The sequence below is a fragment of the Pleurodeles waltl genome, chromosome 7, assembly GCF_031143425.1.
Source record: "Pleurodeles waltl isolate 20211129_DDA chromosome 7, aPleWal1.hap1.20221129, whole genome shotgun sequence".
In the NCBI taxonomy this organism is placed as follows: Eukaryota; Metazoa; Chordata; class Amphibia; order Caudata; family Salamandridae; genus Pleurodeles; species Pleurodeles waltl.
In genome coordinates, this window is record NC_090446.1 from 383,510,305 (window position 1) to 383,518,505 (window position 8,201).

At 40.2% G+C, this 8,201-nt stretch overlaps 1 pseudogene; it reads right to left on the reverse strand.

Annotated features, from left to right (window-relative positions):
* Nucleotides 1–2,699: 2,699 nt before the first annotated feature.
* LOC138246882 (interferon gamma receptor 2-like) lies at nucleotides 2,700–7,821 on the reverse strand (annotated as a pseudogene).
* Nucleotides 7,822–8,201: the final 380 nt, after the last annotated feature.

Sequence of the window (8,201 nt, forward strand, 5' to 3'; positions counted from 1 at the left end):
TAGTAAATAAAAAATGCATAAACAGTTACATATTCTTTCAATAAATAAAGCAAAAAAACACTGGAGACCAAGCAAGAGCCATAAATAATAATTGTGTGCCATAAACATAGCTGCCAAATTTCCCAGGGACATGCACAACTACCTAATCCAGTCCAGATTCTTCTTAGAATTGAGTAGGAGTCCCAGAATTCTAAGAACAAAAAATTGGGACTGGCCCAAACAGTCACGCATGGACCTGGGAAAATTAGCAGCTGTGCTACGTGTATTTAAAAAAAAAAGAAATTTTAAACACAAGATTGCAAACAAATGTGGCTTATGAAAATTTGCAGCAATCAGTGTTTCAACATTTGACAATTTTGCAGAAAAGTGACTACACTCACAAAGCTCTGAAAAATCCCATCTTCTCCATTAAATAGAGGCAGCAGCTAGATATGCATCAATATCCTAATGAAAGTATCTTTCCGGTTTGAAAGCTTTCACCATTAAATGTTTACACTAATACCTATTATCCTGTTATGTCTATATGCAGCAAAACCAATATTATGGCCCGATGTAATAACATTCTGACGACACAGCAGCAACCGATGACTGGAACTGTTGTGTGAAACTGAGCCAACACAAAAATGGCAAATGTTCAGCCTTACAGAGGGAAATTCAAGACGTCCAAATTATCATGTTTGATAGCACTCACCCCACCCACAGTGACTTTCAAAGGTTACAAGTTAGGTGGACAAACAAGAGAAGAAATAGTAACCGCATACACTGTAAATTACACTGTGTTCATGTTTCCAATCATATTTTGAATCTTTGAGAAAGAAAATCTTGTGCTTGTATTTACAACTACTACTTTTGTATTAGGCAGTATCCTGGGTAATTTTTTATCAAAGAAAGTTCAGAAACTGCTTTGGCATAATTTTTAATTCCAATTCTTCCTGCCAAAAAAAATGTAAACCTCATGCTGGTCCAACAATGATGAAAATGTTGAAAGTTTTCAAAATGGAAATTATTCAAAGAAGACCTTATGCAGTAACTCGTCTTAAATAGAAAAGGGTACATGGACTTCCGGGTCTTAAAGAGAAAGCTCACATTATTTTGCTGGCGGTTTCTCTACTGACCTCAGTAGCCTTGTTGACGTTGATATTAGACATAACTGAAAACAATTCCTCAAGTAAAATGTAAAGCATTTGTTTGAAGATCCCTCTGACCTCTCGAAAAGAGAGTGATCTTTGTGCAAGTATACTAACTTTTGAAAAAGAAGTTCAAAGTTCATTCTTGATAATGCTTTGAACTTATTATCTCATGTATTGGCCATACAGAAATCTCTGTAGCTTCTTGACGCTCAAGGGCACTTCTACCTTCCATATATGTTGCCTGAAACGTGGTTACTGTATTCAGATACTACTGGGATAACAGTGTGCTTATGCCAACTCTGTGATAGAAAGTGATTTAGTAAATTGTCCCTGGGAACATATAATCTGATTATTAGGAATGTGGGAGTGGCTGGTAATCAATGGCTACATTCATCTGTGGCCTCTGATTCAATAGAAACTCTGTTGAAGTGTCTTGGTTTTTTTGAGGCTCCAAAGGATCAGCAAGCCCTGAGCTGCAGTGAGGTTTCCCTCTCCGACTTGCATGTGCTGCTCCCCTCAAGGGCTGCATGGCTGAAACTTACCAGCAGGAGTGTGTTTAAGTAAAGGTAGTAATGTGTTATTTTTTGTACCAGTCCCGTCTGCAGAAATCATGTTTCGATATGGAAATCTAACTCAGGGTAGCAGTAAAGAATCCCATAATGTACCTCTGCAAGCACTGTTATATTATCAATTGCCAACATCCATTAAAAAGTGGTTCTAGTGGTGTAACTGTTTGTTTTTTGTTTTTAGTAAATTTCTAATATCACATCCCCTGAACCCTTCTTTGTATGCAGATATTCTGGGCAGATTCTGGTTAACTACTGAAACCAGTATTGCATCTTCCAGTGGATTGAGACTATAAAAAGAAAACCTTCCAAATGGCCAGCATCATAGCCAGCTCCTCCAAAATTCCTTATGCTCATTCAACAAATCTTCAAATACACATACAGAGTGGATAGATCCATGGATAAGAGAACGTTTGTGTCCATGATTAAAAATAAGTGATGTTAAACTTATAAACCTGTAAACTTATTTTAAACCCAACTCAGTGCCACTCAGTTCATCATTTCAGAAAAAAGGTTGAGTCAAGCAACTAAGATTCAAACTTCAGGTTGCATATACATATATCAACCCACAGAGGTATTTTATCAGTGTTTGTAGCCATTGTAGAGAAGTAGTTAAACACACAAGTCATAAGTTATGCACATATTGCTCATGCAAGGGCATCCTTCCATCACAATGGGTTTCCATGTAATGTCCCATGTTTTACTGGCATCTGCATCATGTACATCCTCTCTCTTTATAGCAGTTGAGGCACATTTACAAGTACCGCACCTACAATAGTGCCTTGTATGATACTGCAGCATAACCTCTCATCTTTGAGCTGTTCAGATGTCTTTGCTTGTTGAAACAGTGACTTCCGTTCGAAGGAAGATGAAGAAACCAAGTGCAGTAGCTTCATCTTTAGCAACAGCTTTAGGTATTAAAATGTTTTCATCTGAGCTAGACGACTTTTGTAAACAAAACATCTTTCTTCTGCATTTGTACAAATTTAAATAGATGCTTCACTTAAGCAAACGATAACTTGTCATATTGATCCTCTTTGTTGGCTTGCGATTCCAACTTCTCAATGTATGAGTTTGGACAGTTATGATGCAAATACTCCTCTATATGCTCTGGTATTCTGAAGGGCGGGTAGAGCCAGTGTTTAATGTCCTTGCGAAACTTGTGCAGCAAGAAGAAACAGCCAAGCCCCACACCAAACACAATCAACATTGATGAGAACAGGATTATGGCGATGTAACCTGCTCTGGTGAAAACTGTGGCTTCAGTTTCTGTGCACACCACATCACTGCTCTTCCCTCTTCTCTTTCCTCTGGCGGTTATGTACCTTGGTATCACCTCAACACAGTATTCAGTCCAGGCCTCTACATTTGAAAGCGTGTGGACAATTTTCTTTGTGTCAATGCATGCTTTATCCTTAGTAGCCAACTTCTTTTTCCAGTAGCAGCTAATACTCCAAATACCAGTCTTCAGGTGTACCCTGGAAAGGTCCGATGGTCAAGGGAAGAACCACAAATGGTGACCAGGAGCCAAACCAAAAGCCCTGCACCGAGAACCTAGTTGTCAATCTGTCCAAGAGACAACTATCATTTAACGAATCAATGGTTCTGAACAGAGGCCTTGGTTTTGTCCCCACCCCCGATGAGGACCCTTTTCGCTTACAGATTGAATTGGCCCAATTTTTCCGTAAAATCTGTCTTCATGTTTTTTTCAAAGATAAACCTGGGGAGCCCCAGATCTTAGATTCAGGTCTTAAAAAGCCTTCAACCTTTTTACCAGCATCTACTGTGATGCCCAGCGAGGTAATGACTTTTGAAAAAGCTGTATTATCTGATATATCCCGTCTACAACCCAAGCACACCTTCATCAATATCCCAACAAAGGAGAAACAAGCCTTACAATCTTTAGCATCTGATCCCTCCATTACTATCAAACAGGCCGATAAAGGTGGGGCAATTGTAATCATGGATACAGAAGACTATAGAAATGAATGTTTACGTTTGTTAGATGATACTACCTATTACTCAAAGATCACCATTGACCCTACCAAGAGATTACAGACCCAGATCAGGAGTTTCCTAGAGGAAGCTAAAAACAATGCTTGGATCTCTGCCAAAGAAGCTGAATTTCTTTACACAACTGACCCTAAAGTACCCTATTTCTACTGTTTACCAAAAATTCACAAACATACACAACCTCCCCCGGGTCGACCGATTGTGTCAGGTATAGGCTCTGTCCTAGAACCATTGTCAGTTTTTTGTGACCACTTTTTACAACCTATAGTGAAAAATTCTTCTACTTATTTGCAGGACACCAAGGATGTCTTAAGACTAAATGAAAATGTCAGTCAGACTGGGTTAATCTTGGGTCTTATTACCTTGGATGTCGAAGCACTCTATACGAACATTCCTCAGGAGGCTACTTTACATGTAGTGGAAACAGCACTGCTGAACCATTCTGCCTCTCTTTCTACTCCTACATCTTTCATTATGCAATGTGCTACTCTTGCCCTGACTGAAAATTAATTAAAATTTGAAGATCAATTCTTCCACCAGATCAGAGGTACATCGATGGGCAGCACTTTTGCGCCTAGTCTTGCCTGTCTATATATGTATAACTTTGAGAAGACATTTATTTTGACGACAGACAATCCCTTCCAAAGTGACATCAAATTATGGAAACGCTATACAGACGACATATTGGTCGTATGGCAAGGACCATTAACCTCAGCAGACGAATTCATAACCTGGATTAATTCTCTTGACCCCTATTTGAAATTCACTGCTTCAATATCATCGACCCACTTACCTTTTCTTGACCTTCTGATCACTATAGACAACAGTAGTTTGTCAACCAGCACATACCATAAACCTACAGATCAGAATAGTCTTCTCTTATATGAAAGCTACCATCCCAAAGCATTAAGAGATAACTTACCTGTTGGTCAATTCCTACGGCTTCGACGGAACTGCAGTTCGCTAACAGAGTTTGACAAACAAGCAAGTTCACTACAGGCTAAACTTCTTGAACGCCACTATCCAACCAAAGTTGTCAATTTGGCACGTAAAAGAGCTAGGAACAATCATAGGGAAAGTTTACTAGAACATAAAGAGAAGACTCCTCAGACATTCATCACTTGCGTCTCGACGTTCACTCCCCTTTCCAATGACACCAAGAAACTGATTAATAAACGTTGGTCGATATTGGAAAGTGGTGGCATTCCAATGCCAAAACCTTTAATTGCTTTCAGACGGACTTCCAATATTAAGGACATAGTGGTCCACACCCGTCCACGTGTATCTCATGACACCTCTACACAAAGAACACTATAGGACCTACCTCCAGTTGAAGGTCACTATCCGTGTGGTAATTGCAATGTGTGTGCATTGACTAATCAAACAAAGTCATTGGATCTTGATCCGCTTGGAAGATGGTTCCTAAAGAAACATACAAATTGCAATTCCAAGAATTGTATCTATATGATCACATGTCCCTGCGGACTACGTTACATAGGGATGACAACACGCCCTGTGAAGATACGCATCAATGAACACAGGAGCAATATCAGATGCCGCAGAGTAACCACCAAACTCTGCGCTCATTTTATAGACTTTCCCCATACTCCAGACGAGTTACGGTGAGTGATTTTGGAAGCCCCAAGAACCACACAGAATGTCACTCAGTCTCTTTTTAGAATTGAGCAACATTGGATTTTTAGACTGGGTAACTCAAGTCGGAGATTAAATGATGAAATCCCATGGTCCTCACTTTCTCTTAGATAAATTAAGTCATGTGATCAGTAACTGACATATTCTGATGACTGAATGCACAGACCCCGTTTTAGAAGAATTCTATCAATGTTTACATCATTTTTGTACTAATGGCTTAGGTAAATCCAGTCATTTTACCAGCAATTGACACATTCTGACTACTGGATATTCAGATCTCTTTTAGAGGATTTGTACTAATATTTCTATAATCTCTGTACTAGTATCCCTCTAATCTGCCAATTTTTAGTACTAGACTACTTTGTCTTTATTCACATATCTTGTGCCTTTGGTATGTTTTCTGGAGTCAGTAATGCTCTTCCACAAAAAAAGAATTTGTATTTATGAGCTTTCATCCTTGTTTTCCGCTCTTTTGACCCATTAACTATGATTTTGACTTGCTCTGTGCCTTTCCAATATGGCGACCGGGCATTAGACCTTTTTCTATTTTTATGTCCATGTCCCGGACAACCTGAGACGCGCACGTCTCCCGAACCCGGTTGGACTTCCGGGTTCGTGTACGCGTATTTTAGGACTCCCAAAAGCGCCCGCCTTTGTCTTGCGGGGACGCTGTCGGGAACGTAGGTACAATACCCTACGGACCGCCGATACAAGTAAGTGTCCATTGTATTGTACGTCTCCCCCGTTGTCTTTACTGCCATTCTATGGCAATTACCGGGGCGATTCCACCTCATTTAAGGTCGTAGACCTTGTTGTATATAGCCGCGTGTTGTATTAGTCAACTACACGACGGTTAGTCTTTATTAGCCCGTGTCTTTAGACTGACTTCTCTAATTTTGGAGGGGTGTTTTGGGATCCAATTATAAAACAAGCAATGTTGGATTCCCTTCGTCTTTTGACTTTGTACCTACAATAGTTATAGCACATTTGATTTTGGCACATTATATTTGATTGTGCTTGCCACCACCCCCTAAACATTTTCCGTTTTTATACTATTGTGACACTCAGATTGTAGTTCCGGTTCCTGACACTTGATTCCCAGGGGCTCTATCCACAGACCGGGGATGGTAAGCCTTTTTAAATTTTACATTATGAAAAATATTTTTGTTCCTTTTCTGCGCAAGATGTATTTAACTAGTATGTATTTGTGTGCAATCACTGGGGACTTTATTTTCTACACACTGTTGCCTCTTTAATTTTTAGGGCGACCTTGATTGACATATAGAACAACTTCACAGTAAGTTGCTGTGTTTCTTTTATCTACTTTGACTCCTACTGGGATTTTCTTGAATTTTTGGAGAAGATTTTTTCACTTTGGTCCTGATGAAGCGTCGAGGGATCCGGATGGACCATTAAACGCGAAACATGTAGACCCCTATTTTAGAGGAGCCACTTTTGGGTTTACCCTCTTATACATATTGTTCGTGCGAGTAGATGAGCATTATCACTCAATTTTTACTCCCATTTTGTTTTTATCTTTGGTCTCCATCACATTATTACTGATTAAAATCATGATCCTTGATTGTTGATGGATAACCAATTTTATTTTTTGCTATGTTTTCTCTCCTATATTGCTCGGGTATCTAGCAACCAGATACCCTACTAGATTGACTATTTTTCTCTAACTATCAGTAGAGCATATACGGTTAAGAGCCCCCTCAGGGGAGCCCGTTAGGCATTGCAGCACCGGCCTAACGAGGAGCTTTCCCAATGATGAAACCAGACATCCAATGTGATGCTTGAGGGTTCTCGCTCCTGTAGAAACTAATCCCAGTGATTTAGTGTTTGGAACAGTGTACCCCTTTTTCTTATTACTGTATATGGGGGACTGTACACTGGACCATTAACCTCCCAGGTCCCTCTTCTTTGTTTTTTGTACCCTGGAAAGGCACAGAATAGCTGATGAAAAGTGACCCATACTCTGGAGTGACATTCAGCGAGATTACTGGTCCCACAACAGTGTCTCTGGTTGCCTGGAACTCGTGGGTTTCTACCTAGTCAGATTTTAGCTGTCCTTGGGTAGCCTGAACTTGAAGGCTAATTCTCCAAGAGAGTGGCACAGCATTGGTGAAGTCACATTGTGTCTTTGTGGCATCTTCACATGTAATTGCATTCCAACTGAGGTGTGATATTGTGTTGTACTGGACAACGTACTTGATTGGCGAGTTGTACTCTATGCTGTACGTGACTGCAGAGTTCTCCAATGGAAGAACTGGATCCCAGGTCAGTAACTGCCTTAAATTGTAGGACTCAATTGTGACATTTGTTGGTGCCGGCAGCTTTGGAAGAGACTCTGCGAAGAGAGCGTGGAGCAGGGCGAGCAGGCAGACGATGCGCAGGGTCTTCCCTATGGTAGTATCAGCAGCAGAGCCCTTTCTACGCTCCCAAGTACAATACATCTATGCCCAACTCAATTTCCATTCACATTGGCTAAGCACTCTTTTTGTATGACCTGTATATACCTGTAGTTGTTTTTCATAATTGTTCACCACAGTGCCTATGCCAAACCACCGACATATGTTTGAATCATGCCACCAGATGCATGAGCATTGGATTATAATTGTCCTGTGATCAGCAGCAGGTGTACTGCCATCTGTCTGAATCTTGGATTGTCTGATGTTGGATTACTTTGTTGTGGTGTATGATAAGGCTCAAGTTGGTGACATGAACCACTTCAATGTCTGCCTATTCTACAGGACAATGTCTGAGAAAACCCTTCAATCATTTATGATTTCCAATAGTTCAGACGTATTGACTATCTATGTGCTCGACACTGTAA